Below are 16,589 nucleotides of genomic sequence, written 5' to 3'. Positions count from 1 at the left end.
AAAGTGGGATAGCTTCTTCATCCTAACTCCTATGAGATTTATTCAACTTCCTGGTGATTTCCACTACTTTATGTATCCAAATCAAGCTTCTTACACCTGATTCATCCTGGTTTGATTAGAATGACGAAGAAGTTGTCATATTCCCAAACAGGAAAATTGGGATCCCTTGCTTTGAAAGTGGGATAGCTTCTTCATCCTAACTCCTATGAGATTTATTCAACTTCCTGGTGATTCTCCACTACTTTATGTATCCAAATCAAGCTTCTTACATCGCGATTCATCCTGGTTTGATTAGAATGACGAAGAAGTTGTCATATTCCCAAACAGGAAAACTGGATCCCTTGCTTTGAAAGTGGGATAGCTTCTTCATCCTAACTCCTATGACATTTATTCAACTTCCTGGTGATTGTCCACTACTTTATGTATCCAAATCAAGCTTCTTACATCGCGACTCATCCTGGTTTGATTAGAATGACGAAGAAGTTGTCATATTCCCAAACAGGAAAACTGGGATCCCTTGCTTTGAAAGTGGGATAGCTTCTTCATCCTAACTCCTATGACATTTATTCAACTTCCTGGTGATTGTCCACTACTTTATGTATCCAAATCAAGCTTCTTACATCCCGACTCATCCTGGTTTGATTAGAATGACGAAGAAGTTGTCATATTCCCAAACAGGAAAACTGGGATCCCTTGCTTTGAAAGTGGGATAGCTTCTTCATCCTAACTCCTATGACATTTATTCAACTTCCTGGTGATTGTCCACTACTTTATGTATCCAAATCAAGCTTCTTACATCCTGACTCATCCTGGTTTGATTAGAATGACGAAGAAGTTGTCATATTCCCAAACAGGAAAATTGGGATCCCTTGCTTTGAAAGTGGGATAGCTTCTTCATCCTAACTCCTATGAGATTTATTCAACTTCCTGGTGATTCTCCACTACTTTATGTATCCAAATCAAGCTTCTTACACCGTGATTCATCCTGGTTTGATTAGAATGACGAAGAAGTTGTCATATTCCCAAACAGGAAAACTGGGATCCCTTGCTTTGAAAGTGGGATAGCTTCTTCATCCTAACTCCTATGAGATTTATTCAACTTCCTGGTGAGTCTCCACTACTTTATGTATCCAAATCAAGCTTCTTACATCGCGATTCATCCTGGTTTGATTAGAATGACGAAGAAGTTGTCATATTCCCAAACAGGAAAATTGGGATCCCTTGCTTTGAAAGTGGGATAGCTTCTTCATCCTAACTCCTATGAATTTATTCAACTTCCTGGTGATTGTCCACTACTTTATGTATCCAAATCAAGCTTCTTACATCGTGATTCATCCTGGTTTGATTAGATGATGAAGAAAAAGTTGTCATTTTCCCAAACAGGAAAACTGGGATCCCTTGCTTTGAAAGTGGGATAGCTTCTTCATCCTAACTCCTATGAAATTTATTCAACTTCCTGGTGATTGTCCCCTACTTTATGTATCCAAATCAAGCTTCTTACATCCCGACTCATCCTGGTTTGATTAGAATGACGAAGAAGTTGTCATATTCCCAAACAGGAAAACTGGGATCCCTGCTTTAAAGTGGGATAGCTTCTTCATCCTAACTCCTATGAAATTTATTCAACTTCCTGGTGATTGTCCACTACTTTATGTATCCAAATCAAGCTTCTACATCCCAACTCATCCTGGTTTGATTAGAATGACGAAGAAGTTGTCATATTCCCAAACAGGAAAATTGGGATCCCTTGCTTTGAAAGTGGGATAGCTTCTTCATCCTAACTCCTATGAGATTTATTCAACTTCCTGGTGATTGTCCACTACTTTATGTATCCAAATCAAGCTTCTTACACCATGATTCATCCTGGTTTGATTAGAATGACGAAGAAGTTGTCTTTTTCCCAAAGAGAAAAACTGGGATCCCTGATTTGAAAGTGGGATAGCTTCATCATCCTAACTCCTATGAGATTTATTCAACTTCCTGGTGATTCTCCACTACATTATGTATCCAAATCAAGCTTCTTACACAGTGATTCATCCTGGTTTGATTAGAATGACGAAGAAGTTGTCATATTCCCAAACAGGAAAACTGGGATCATTTGATTTGAAAGTGGGATAGCTTCTTCATCCTAACTCCTATGAGATTTATTCAACTTCCTGGTGAGTCTCCACTACTTTATGTATCCAAATCAAGCTTCTTACATCGCGATTCATCCTGGTTTGATTAGAATGACGAAGAAGTTGTCATTTCCCAAACAGGAAAACAGGGATCCCTTGCTTTGAAAGTGGGATAGCTTCTTCATCCTAACTCCTATGAAATTTATTCAACTTCTTGGTGATTGTCCACTACTTTATGTATCCAAATCAAGCTTCTTACATCGCGATTCATCCTGGTTTGATTAGAATGACGAAGAAGTTGTCATTTCCCAAACAGGAAAACTGGAATGATTAGACTTCCTATTGAGTCTCCACTATTTTTATGTATCCAAATCAAGAGCTTTTACATCGCGATTCATCCTGGTTTGATTAGAATGACGAAGAAGTTGTCATATTCCCAAACAGGAAAACTGGATCCCTGCTTGAAAGTGGGATAGCTTCTTCATCCTAACTCCTATGAAATTTATTGAACTTCTGGTGATTGTCCACTACTTTATGTATCCAAATCAAGCTTCTTACATCGCGACTCATCTTGGTTTGATTAGAATGACGAAGAAGTTGTCATATTCCCAAAAAAAAAACTGGGATCCCTTGCTTTGAAAGTGGGATAGCTTCTTCATCCTAACTCGTATGACATTTATTCAACTTCCTTGTGATTGTCCACTACTTTATCTATCCAATTCATGCTTCTTACACCGTGATTCATCCTGGTTTGATTAGAATGACGAAAAGTTGTCATATTCCCAAACAGGAAAACTGGGATCCCTTGCTTTGAAAGTGGGATAGCTTCTTCATCCAAACTCCTATGACATTTATTCAACTTCCTGGTGATTGTCCACTACTTTATATATCCAAATCAAGTTTCTTATACCGTGATTAATCCTGGTTTGATTAGAATGACGAAGAATTTGTTATATTCCCAAACAGGAAAACTGGGATCACCTGATTTGACAGTGGGACAGCTTCATCATCCTAACTCCTATGAGATTTATTTAACTTCCTGGTGAGTTTCTACTATTTTATGTATCCAAATCAACCTTCATACACCTTGATTCATCCTGGTTTGATTAGAATGACGAAGAAGTTATCATATTCCCAAACAAGAAAATTGGGATCCCTTGATTTGACAGTGGGATAGCTTCTTCATCCTAACTCCTATGAGATTTATTCAACTTCCTGGTGATTCTCCACTACTTTATGTATCCAAATCAAGATTCTTACATCGCGACTCATCCTGGTTTGATTAGAATGACGAAGAAGTTGTCATATTCCCAAACAGGAAAACTGGATCCCTTGCTTTGAAAGTGGGATATCTTCTTCATCCTAACTCCTATGACATTTATTCAACTTCCTGGTGATTTTCCCCTACTTTATGTATCCAAATCAAGATTCTTACATCGCGACTCATCTTTGCTTGATTAGAATGACGAAGAAGTTGTCATATTCCCAAACAAGAAAACTGGGATCCCTTGCTTTGAAAGTGGGATAGCTTCTTCATCCTAACTCCTATGACATTTATTCAACTTCCTGGTGATTGTCCACTACTTTATGTATCCAAATCAAGCTTCTTACATCCCGACTCATCCTGGTTTGATTAGAATGACGAAGAAGTTGTCCTATTCCCAAACAGGAAAATTGGGATCCCTTGCTTTGAAAGTGGGATAACTTCTTCATCCTAACTGCTATGACATTTATTAAACTTCCTGGTGATTGTCCACTTCTTTATGTATCCAAATCAAGCTTCTTACATCCCAAATCATCCTAGTTTGAATAGAATGACGAAGAAGTTGTCATATTCCCAAACAGGAAAATTGGGATCCCTTTGTTTGAAAGTGGGATAGCTTCTTCATCCTAACTCCTATGAGATTTATTCAACTTCCTGGTGATTCTCCACTACATTATGTATCCAAATCAAGCTTCTTACACCGTGATTCATCCTGGTTTGATTAGAATGACGAAGAAGTTGTCATATTCCCAAACAGGAAAACTGGGATCATTTGATTTGACAATCGGATAGCTTCTTTATCCTAACTCGTATGAGATTTATTCAACTTCCTGGGGAGTCTCAACTACTTTATGTATCCAAATCAAGCTTCTTAGATCTCGATTCATCCTGGTTTGATTAGAATAACGAACAAGTTGTTATATTCCCAAACAAGAAAATTGCGATCCCTTGCTTTGAAAGTGGGATATCTTCTTCATCCTAACTCCTATGAAATTTATTCAACTTCCTGGTGATTGTCCACTACTTTATGTATCCAAATCAAGCTTCTTACATCGTGATTCATCCTGGTTTGATTAGAATGACGAAAAAATTGTCATTTTCCCAAATAGGAAAACTGGGATCCCTTGCTTTGAAAGTGGGATAGCTTCTTCATCCTAACTCCTATGAAATTTATTCAACTTCCTGGTGATTGTCCCCTACTTTATGTATCCAAATCAAGCTTCTTACATCCCGACTCATCCTGGTTTGATTAGAATGACGAAGAAGTTGTCATATTCCCAAACAGGAAAACTGGGATCACCTGATTTAACAGTGGGATAGCCTCTTCATCCTAACTCCTATGAAATTTATTCAACTTCCTGGTGATTGTCCAATACTTTATGTATACAAATCAAGCTTCTACATCCCAACTCATCCTGGTTTGATTAGAATGACGAAGAAGTTGTAATATTCCCAAACAGGAAAATTGGGATCCCTTGCTTTGAAAGTGGGATAGCTTCTTCATCCTAACTCCTATGAGATTTATTCAACTTCCTGGTGAGTTTCCACTACTTTATGTATCCAAATCAAGCTTCTTACACCATGTTTCATCCTGGTTTGATTAGAATGACGAAGAAGTTGTTATATTCCCAAAAAGAAAAACTGGGATAACCTGATTTGATAGTGGGATAGCTTCATCATCCTAACGCCTATGAGATTTATTCAACTTCCTGGTGATTCTCCACTACATTATGTATCCAAATCAAGCTTCTTACACAGTGATTCATCCTGGTTTGATTAGAATGACGAAGAAGTTGTCATATTCCCAAACAGGAAAACTGGGATCATTTGATTTGACAGTCGGATAGCTTCTTCATCCTAACTCGTATGAGATTTATTCAACTTCCTGGGGAGTCTCCACTACTTTATGTATCCAAATCAAGCTTCTTACATCGCGATTCATCCTGGTTTGATTAGAATGACGAACAAGTTGTAATTTTCCCAAACAGGAAAACAGGGATCCCTTGCTTTGAAAGTGGGATAGCTTCTTCATCCTAACTCCTATGAAATTTATTCAACTTCTTGGTGATTGTCCACTACTTTATGTATCCAAATCAAGCTTCTTACATCGCGATTCATCCTGGTTTGAGTAGAATGACGAAGAAGTTATCATTTTCCCAAACAGGAAAACTGGAATGATTAGACTCCTATTGAGTCTCCACTATTTTTATGTATCCAAATCAAGCTTTTACATCGCGATTCATCCTGGTTTGATTAGAATGACGAAGAAGTTGTCATATTCCCAAACAGGAAAACTGGAATCCGTTGCTATGAAAGTGGGATAGCTTCTTCATCCTAACTCCTATGAAATTTATTGAACTTCTTGGTGATTGTCCTCTACTTTATGTATCCAAATCAAGATTCTTACATCGCGACTCATCTTGGTTTGATAAGAATGACGAAGAAGTTGTCATATTCCCAGACAAAAAAAACTGGGATCCCTTGCCTTGAAAGTGGGATAGCTTCTTCATCCTAACTCGTATGACATTTATTCAACTTCCTTGTGATTGTCCACTACTTTATCTATCCAAATCAAGCTTCTTACACCGTGATTCATCCTGGTTTGATTAGAATGACGAAAAGTTGTCATATTCCCAAACAGGAAAACTGGGATCCCTTGCTTTGAAAGTGGGATAGCTTCTTCATCCTAACTCCTATGACATTTATTCAACTTCCTGGTGTGTCTCCACTACTTTATGTATCCAAATCAAGTTCTCTATACCGTGATTCATCCTGGTTTGATTAGAATGACGAAGAATTGTTATATCCCAAACAGGAAAACTGGGATCCCTGATTGACTGGGATCCTTGATAAAGTGGGATAGCTTCATCATCCTAACTCCTATGAGATTTATTTAACTTCCTGGTGAGTTTCTACTATTTTATGTATCCAAATCAACCTTCATACACCTTGATTCATCCTGGTTTGATTAGAATGACGAAGAAGTTATCATATTCCCAAACAAGAAAATTGGGATCCCTTGATTTGACAGTGGGATAGCTTCTTCATCCTAACTCCTATGAGATTTATTGAACTTCCTGGTGATTCTCCACTACTTTATGTATCCAAATCAAGATTCTTACATCGCGACTCATCGTGGTTTGATTAGAATGACGAAGAAGTTGTCATATTCCCAAACAGGAAAACTGGATCCCTTGCTTTGAAAGTTAGATATCTTCTTCATCCTAACTCCTATGACATTTATTCAACTTCCTGGTGATTTTCCCCTACTTTATGTATCCAAATCAAGATTCTTACATCGCGACTCATCTTTGCTTGATTAGAATGACGAAGAAGTTGTCATATTCCCAAACAAGAAAACTGGGATCCCTTGCTTTGAAAGTGGGATAGCTTCTTCATCCTAACTCCTATGACATTTATTCAACTTCCTGGTGATTGTCCACTACTTTATGTATCCAAATCAAGCTTCTTACATCCGACTCATCCTGGTTTGATTAGAATGACGAAGAAGTTGTCATATTCCCAAACAGGAAAATTGGATCCTTGCTTTGAAAGTGGGATAGCTTCTTCATCCTAACTCCTATGACATTTATTAAATTCCTGGTGATTGTCCACTTCTTATGTATCCAAATCAAGCTTCTTACATCCCAAATCATCCTGGTTTGATTAGAATGACGAAGAAGTTGTCATATTCCCAAACAGGAAAACTGGGATCCCTTGCTTTGAAAGTGGGATAGCTTCTTCATCCTAACTTCTATGAGATTTATTCAACTTCCTGGTGATTCTCCACTACATTATGTATCCAAATCAAGCTTCTTACACCGTGATTCATCCTGATTTGATTAGAATGACGAAGAAGTTGTCATATTCCCAAACAGGAAAACTGGGATCTTGATTTGACAATCGGATAGCTTCTTTATCCTAACTCCTATGAGAATTTATTCAACTTCCTGGGAGTCTCAACTACTTTATGTATCCAAATCAAGCTTCTTACATCTCGATTCATCCTGGTTTGATTAGAATAACGAACAAGTTGTTATATTCCCAAACAAGAAAATTGGGATCCCTTGCTTTGAAAGTGGGATATCTTCTTCATCCTAACTCCTATGAAATTTATTCAACTTCCTGGTGATTGTCCACAACTTTATGTATCCAAATCAAGCTTCTTACATCGTGATTCATCCTGGTTTGATTAGAATGACGAAAAAATTGTCATTTTCCCAAATAGGAAAACTGGGATCCCTTGCTTTGAAAGTGGGATAGCTTCTTCATCCTAACTCCTATGAAATTTATTCAACTTCCTGGTGATTGTCCCACTACTTTATGTATCCAAATCAAGCTTCTTACATCCCGACTCATCCTGGTTTGATTAGAATGACGAAGAAGTTGTTATATTCCCAAACAGGAAAACGGGATCACCTGATTTGACAGTGGGATAGCTTCTTCATCCTAACTCCTATGAAATTTATTCAACTTCCTGGTGATTGTCCACTATTATGTATACAAATCAAGCTTCTAATCATCAACTCATCCTGGTTTGATTAGAATGACGAAGAAGTTGTCATATTCTCAAACATGAAATTTTGGATCCCTTGCTTTGAAAGTGGGATAGCTTCTTCATCCTAACTCCTATGAGATTTATTCAACTTCCTGGTGAGTTCCACTACTTTATGTATCCAAATCAAGCTTCTTACCATGTTTCATCCTGGTTTGATTAGAATGACGAAGAAGTTGTTATATTCCCAAAAAGAAAAACTGGGATCCCTGATTTGATAGTGGGATAGCTTCATCATCCTAACTCCTATGAGATTTATTCAACTTCCTGGTGATTCTCCACTACATTATGTATCCAAATCAAGCTTCTTACACAGTGATTCATCCTGGTTTGATTAGAATGACGAAGAAGTTGTCATATTCCCAAACAGGAAAACTGGGATCATTTGCTATGAAAGTGGGATAGCTTCTTCATCCTAACTCCTATGAGATTTATTCAACTTCCTGGGGAGTCTCCACTACTTTATGTATCCAAATCAAGCTTCTTACATCGCGATTCATCCTGGTTTGATTAGAATGACGAAGAAGTTGTCATTTTCCCAAACAGGATAACAGGGATCCCTTGCTTTGAAAGTGGGATAGCTTCTTCATCCTAACTCCTATGAAATTTATTCAACTTCCTGGTGATTGTCCACTACTTTATGTATCCAAATCAAGCTTCTTACATCGCGATTCATCCTGGTTTGATTAGAATGACGAAGAAGTTGTCATTTTCCCAAACAGGAAAACTGGATGATTAGACTCCTATTGAGTCTCCACTATTTTTATGTATCCAAATCAAGATTTTTACATCGCGATTCATCCTGGTTTGATTAGAATGACGAAGAAGTTGTCATATTCCCAAACAGGAAAACTGGAATCCGTTGCTATGAAAGTGGGATAGCTTCTTCATCCTAACTCCTATGAAATTTATTGAACTTCTTGGTGATTGTCCACTACTTTATGTATCCAAATCAAGATTCTTACATCGCGACTCATCTTGGTTTGATAAGAATGACGAAGAAGTTGTCATATTCCCAAACAAAAAAAACTGGGATCCCTTGCCTTGAAAGTGGGATAGCTTCTTCATCCTAACTCGTATGACATTTATTCAACTTCCTGGTGATTGTCCACTACTTTATGTATCCAAATCAAGCTTCTTACACCGTGATTCATCCTGGTTTGATTAGAATGACGAAGTTGTCATATTCCCAAACAGGAAAACTGGGATCCCTTGCTTTGAAAGTGGGATAGCTTCTTCATCCTAACTCCTATGACATTTATTCAACTTCCTGGTGATTGTCCACTACTTTATGTATCCAAATCAAGCTTCTTACACCGTGATTCATCCTGGTTTGATTAGAATGACGAAGTTGTTATATTCCCAAACAGGAAAACTGGGATCACCTGATTTGACAGTGGGATAGCTTCATCATCCTAACTCCTATGAGATTTATTCAACTTCCTGGTGATTTCCACTATTTTATGTATCCAAATCAACTTCATACACGTGATTCATCCTGGTTTGATTAGAATGACGAAGAAGTTATCATATTCCCAAACAGGAAAATTGGGATCCCTTGATTTGACAGTGGGATAGCTTCTTCATCCTAACTCCTATGAGATTTATTGAACTTTTTGGTGATTCTCCACTACCTTATGTATCCAAATCAAGAGTCTTACATCGCGACTCATCCTGGTTTGATTAAAATGACGAAGAAGTTGTCATATTCCCAAACAGGAAAACTGGATCCCTTGCTTTGAAAGTTAGATAGCTTCTTCATCCTAACTCCTATGACATTTATTCAACTTCCTGGTGATTTTCCCCTACTTTATGTATCCAAATCAAGCTTCTTACATCGCGACTCATCTGGTTTGATTAGAATGACGAAGAAGTTGTCATATTCCCAAACAGAAAACTGGGATCCCTTGCTTTGAAAGTGGGATAGCTTCTTCATCCTAACTCCTATGACATTTATTCAACTTCCTGGTGATTGTCCACTACTTTATGTATCCAAATCAAGCTTCTTACATCGCGATTCATCCTGGTTTGATTAGAATGACGAAGAAGTTGTCATATTCCCAAACAGGAAAATTGGATCCCTTGCTTTGAAAGTGGGATAGCTTCTTCATCCTAACTCCTATGAAATTTATTAAATTCCTGGTGATTGTCCACTACTTTATGTATCCAAATCAAGCTTCTTACATCCCGACTCATCCTGGTTTGATTAGAATGACGAAGAAGTTGTCATATTCCCAAACAGGAAAATTGGGATCCCTTTGTTTGAAAGTGGGATAGCTTCTTCATCCTAACTCCTATGAGATTTATTCAACTTCCTGGTGATTCTCCACTACATTATGTATCCAAATCAAGCTTCTTACACCGTGATTCATCCTGGTTTGATTAGAATGACGAAGAAGTTGTCATATTCCCAAACAGGAAAACTGGGATCCCTTGATTTGAAAGTGGGATAGCTTCTTCATCCTAACTCCTATGAGATTTATTCAACTTCCTGGTGAGTCTCCACTACTTTATGTATCCAAATCAAGCTTCTTACATCCCGATTCATCCTGGTTTGATTAGAATGACGAAGAAGTTGTTATATTCCCAAACAAGAAAATTGGGATCCCTTGCTTTGAAAGTGGATATAGCTTCTTCATCCTAACTCCTATGAAATTTATTCAACTTCTGGTGATTGTCCACTACTTTATGTATCCAAATCAAGCTTCTTACATCGTGATTCATCCTGGTTTGATTAGAATGACGAAGAAGTTGTCATTTCCCAAACAGGAAAACTGGGATCCCTTGCTTTGAAAGTGAGATAGCTTCTTCATCCTAACTCCTATGAAATTTATTCAACTTCCTGGTGATTGTCCACTACTTTATGTATCCAATCAAGCTTCTTACATCGCGACTCATCCTGGTTTGATTAGAATGACGAAGAAGTTGTTTATTCCCAAACAGGAAAACTGGGATCCCTGCTTTAAAGTGGGATAGCTTCTTCATCCTAACTCCTATGAAATTTATTCAACTTCCTGGTGATTGTCCACTACTTTATGTATCCAAATCAAGCTTCTTACATCCAGACTCATCCTGGTTTGATTAGAATGACGAAGAAGTTGTCATATTCCCAAACAGGAAAATTTGGATCCCTTGCTTTGAAAGTGGGATAGCTTCTTCATCCTAACTCCTATGAGATTTATTTAACTTCCTGGTGATTTCCACTACTTTATGTATCCAAATCAAGCTTCTTACATCATGATTCATCCTGGTTGTTTGATTAGAATGACGAAGAAGTTGTCATATTCCAAAAAGGAAAACTGGGATCCCTGCTTTGAAAGTGGGATAGCTTCTTCATCCTAACTCCTATGAGATTTATTCAACTTCCTGGTGATTCTCCACTACTTTATGTATCCAAATCAAGCTTCTTACATCGTGATTCATCCTGGTTTGATTAGAATGACGAAGAAGTTGTCATATTCCCAAACAGGAAAACTGGGATCTTTGCTTTGAAGTGGGATAGCTTCTTCATCCTAACTCCTATGAGATTTATTCAACTTCCTGGTGAGTTCCACTACTTTATGTATCCAAATCAAGCTTCTTACATCGCGATTCATCCTGGTTTGATTAGAATGACGAAGAAGTTGTCATTTCCCAAACAGGAAAACGGGATCCTTGCTTTGAAAGTGGGATAGCTTCTTCATCCTAACTCCTATGAAATTTATTCAACTTCCTGGTGATTGTCCTCCATACTTTATGTATCCAAATCAAGCTTCTTACATCGCGATCATCCTTGTTTGATTAGAATGACGAAGAAGTTGTCATTTTCCAAACAGGAAAACTGGAAATGATTAGGACTTCATAATTGAGTTCTCCACTATTTTTATGTATCCAAATCAAGCTTCTTACATCGCGATTCATCCTGGTTTGATTAGAATGACGAAGAAGTTGTCATATTCCCAAACAGGAAACTGGGATCCCTTGCTTTGAAAGTGGGATAGCTTCTTCATCCTAACTCCTATGAAATTTATTGAACTTCCTGGTGATTGTCCACTACTTTATGTATCCAAATCAAGATTCTTACATCGCGACTCATCCTGGTTTGATTAGAATGACGAAGAAGTTGTCATATTCCCAAACAAGAAAACTGGGATCCCTTGCTTTGAAAGTGGGATAGCTTCTTCATCCTAACTCCTATGAGATTTATTCAACTTCCTGGTGATTCTCCACTACATTATGTATCCAAATCAAGCTTCTTACACCGTGATTCATCCTGGTTTGATTAGAATGACGAAGAAGTTGTCATATTCCAAAACAGGAAAACTGGGATCATTGCTTTGACAAGGGATAGCTTCTTCATCCTAACTCCTATGAGATTTATTCAACTTCCTGGGAGTCTCACTACTTTATGTATCCAAATCAAGCTTCTTACATCTCGATTCATCCTGGTTTGATTAGATAACGAAAAGAAGTTGTTATATTCCCAAACAAGAAAATTGGGATCCCTTGCTTTGAAAGTGGGATAGCTTCTTCATCCTAACTCCTATGAGATTTATTCAACTTCCTGGTGATTCTCCACTACTTTATGTATCCAAATCAAGCTTCTTATATCGCGACTCATCATGGTTTGATTAGGATGACGAAGAAGTTGTCATATTCCAAAAGAAATGAAAACCGGGATCCCTTGCTTTGAAAGTGGGATAGCTTCTTCATCCTAACTCCTATGACATTTATTCAACTTCCAGGTGAGTCTCCACTACATTATGTATCCAAATCAAGCTTCTTAGACCGTGATTTATCCTGGTTTGATTAGAATGACGAAGAAGTTGTCATATTCCCAAACAGGAAAAATGGGATCACCTGATTTGACAGTGGGATAGCTTCATCATCCTAACTCCTATGAGATTTATTCAACTTCCAGGTGATTCTCCACTACATTATGTATCCAAATCAAGCTTCTTACACCGTGATTCATCCTGGTTTGATTAGAATGACAAAGAAGTTGTCATATTCCCAAACAGGAAAACTGGGATCACCAAATTTGACAGTGGGATAGATAGCTTCTTCGTCCTAACTCCTATGAGATTTATTCAACTTCCTGGTGTGTCTCCACTATCTTATGTATCCAAATCAAGCTACTTACATCGCCATTCATCATGGTTTGATTTGAATAACGAAGAAGTTGTCATTTTCCCAAACAGGAAAACTGGGGTAGCTTCATCATCCTAACTCCTATGAGATTTATTCAACTTCCTGGTGATTCTCCACTACATTATGTATCCAAATCAAGCTTCTTACCCCGTGATTCATCCTGGTTTGATTAGAATGACGAAGAAGTTGTTATATTCCCAAACAGGAAAACTGGATCCCTGATTTGACATTTGGGAGTGGATAGCTTCATCATCCTAACGCCTGTGAGATTTATCCAACTTCCTTGTGAGTCTATACTATTTTATTTATTAAAATAAAGCTTCTAATATCCCGACTCATCCTGGTTTGATTAGAATGACGAAGAAGTTGTCATATTCCCAAACAGGAAAATTGGGATCCCTTCCTTTGAAGTGGGAAAACTTCTTCATCCTAACTCCTATGTGATTTATTCAACTTCCTGGTGATTATCCACTACATTATGTATCCAAATCAAGCTTGTTACCTCGTGATTCATCTTGGTTTGATTAGAATGATGAAGAAGTTGTCATTTTCCCAAACAGGAAAACTGGGATCCCTGTTTGAAAGTGGGATAGCTTCTTCATCCTAACTCCTATGAGTTATTCAACTTCCGGTGATTCTCCACTACTTTATGTATCCAAATCAAGAGTCTTACATCGCGACTCACCCTGGTTTGATTAAAATGACGAAGAAGTTGTCATATTCCCAAACAGGAAAACTGGAATCCCTTGCTTTGAAAGTGGGATAGCTTCTTCATCCTAACTCCTATGAAATTTATTCAACTTCCTGGTGATTCTCCACTATATGTATCCAAATCAAGCTTCTTACATCGCGATTCATCCTGGTTTGATTAGAATGACGAAGAAGTTGTCATATTCCCAAACAAGAAAACTGGATCCCTTGCTTGAAAGTGGGATAGCTTCTTCATCCTAACTCCTATGACATTATTCAACTTCCTGGTGATTGTCCACTACTTTATGTATCCAAATCAAGCTTCTTACATCCCGACTCATCCTGGTTTGATTAGAATGACGAAGAAGTTGTCTATTCCCAAACAGGAAAACTGGGATCCCTTGCTTTGAAAGTGGGATAGCTTCTTCATCCTAACTCCTATGAGATTTATTCAACTTCCTGGTGATTGTCCACTACTTTATGTATCCAAATCAAGCTTCTTACATCCCGATTCATCCTGGTTTGATTAGAATGACGAAGAAGTTGTCATTTTCCCAAAAGAAAACTGGGATCCCTTGCTTGAAAGTGGGATAGCTTCTTCATCCTAACTCCTATGAAATTATTCAACTTCCTGGTGATTGTCCACTACTTTATTATCCAAATCAAGCTTCTTACATCCCGATTCATCCTGGTTTGATTAGAATGACGAAGAAGTTGTCATTTCCCAAACAGGAAAACTGGGATCCCTTGCTTTGAAAGTGGGATAGCTTCTTCATCCTAACTCCTATGAATTTATTCAACTTCCTGGTGATTGTCCACTACTTTATGTATCCAAATCAAGCTTCTTACATCGTGATTCATCCTGGTTTGATTAGAATGACGAAGAAGTTGTCATATTCCCAAACAGGAAAACTGGGATCCCTGCTTTGAAAGTGGGATAGCTTCTTCATCCTAACTCCTATGAGATTTATCAACTTCCTGGTGATTGTACTACTTTATGTATCCAAATCAACTTCTTACACCGGATTCATCCTGGTTTGATTAGAATGACGAAGAAGTTGTCATATTCCCAAACAGGAAAATTGGGATCCCTTGCTTTGAAAGTGGGATAGCTTCTTCATCCTAACTCCTATGAAATTTATTCAACTTCCTGGTGATTCTCCACTACTTTATGTATCCAAATCAAGCTTCTTACATCGCGACCCATCCTGGTTTGATTAGAATGACGAAGAAGGTGTCATATTCCCAAACAGGAAAATTGGATCCCTTGCTTTGAAAGTGGGATAGCTTCTCATCCTAACTCCTATGAGATTTATTCAACTTCCTGGTGATTTCCACTACTTTATGTATCCAAATCAAGCTTCTTACATCGTGATTCATCCTGGTTTGATTAGAATGACGAAGAAGAAGTTGTCATATTCCCAAACAAGAAAACTGGGATCCCTGCTTTGAAAGTGGGATAGCTTCTTCATCCTAACTCCTATGAAATTTATTCAACTTCCTGGTGATTCCTCCACTACTTTATGTATCCAAATCAAGCTTCTTACATCCCGACTCATCCTGGTTTGATTAGAATGACGAAGAAGTTGTCATATTCCCAAACAGGAAAACTGGGATCCCTTGCTTGAAAGTGGGATAATCTTCATCCTAACTCCTATGACATTTATTAAACTTCCTGGTGATTGTCCACTTTTTATGTATCCAAATCAAGCTTCTTATATCCCGATTCATCCTGTTTGATTAGAATGACGAAGAAGTTGTCATATTCCCAAACAGGAAAACTGGGATCCCTTGCTTTGAAAGTGGGATAGCTTCTTCATCCTAACTCCTATGAGATTTATTCAACTTCCTGGTGATTCTCCACTACTTTATGTATCCAAATCAAGCTTCTTACACCGTGATTCATCCTGGTTTGATTAGAATGACGAAAAAGTTGTCATTTTCCAAACAGGAAACTGGGATCCCTGCTTTGAAAGTGGGATAGCTTCTTCATCCTAACTCCTATGAGATTTATTCAACTTCCTGGTGATTGTCCACTACTTTATGTATCCAAATCAAGTTCTTATAACCTGATTCATCCTGGTTTGATTAGAATGACGAAAGAAGTTGTTCTATTCCCAAACAGGAAAAACTGGGATCACTGATTTGACAGTGGATAGCTTCATCATCCTAACTCCTATGAGATTTATTCAACTCCTGGTGAGTTTCCACTTTTTTATGTATCCAAATCAAACTTCTTACACCGCGATCATCCTGTTTGATTAGAATGACGAAGAAGTGGTCATATTCCCAAACAAGAAAATGGGATCCCTTGCTTTGAAAGTGGGATAGCTTCTTCATTCTAACTCTATGAGATTTATTCAACTTCCTGGTGATTGTCCACTACCTTATGTATCCAAATCAAGCTTCTTACATCGCGATTCATCCTGGTTTGATTAGAATGACGAAGAAGTTGTCATTTCCCAGACAGGAAAACTGGATCCCTTGCTTTGAAAGTGGGATAGCTTCTTCATCCTAACTCCTATGAAATATTCAACTTCCTGGTGATTGTCCACTACTTTATGTATCCAAATCAGCTTCTTACAGTCTTACATCGCGAACTATCCTGGTTTGATTAGAATGACGAAGAAGTGTCATATTCCCAAACACAGAAAACTGGGATCCCTTGCTTTGAAAGTGGGAAGCTTCTTATCCTAACTCCTATGAGATTTATTCAACTTCCTGGTGATTGTCCCCTACTTTATGTATACAAATCAAGATTTTAAACCGAATTCATCCTGGTTGATTAGAATGACGAAGAAGTGGTCTATTCCCAAACAGGAAAATTAGGATC

This window comes from Brassica napus, chromosome C9 (genome assembly GCF_020379485.1).
Source record: "Brassica napus cultivar Da-Ae chromosome C9, Da-Ae, whole genome shotgun sequence".
Lineage (NCBI taxonomy): Eukaryota > Viridiplantae > Streptophyta > Magnoliopsida > Brassicales > Brassicaceae > Brassica > Brassica napus.
The sequence above is the reverse complement of the archived record's forward strand: the minus strand, read 5'-3'. Positions refer to the sequence as shown.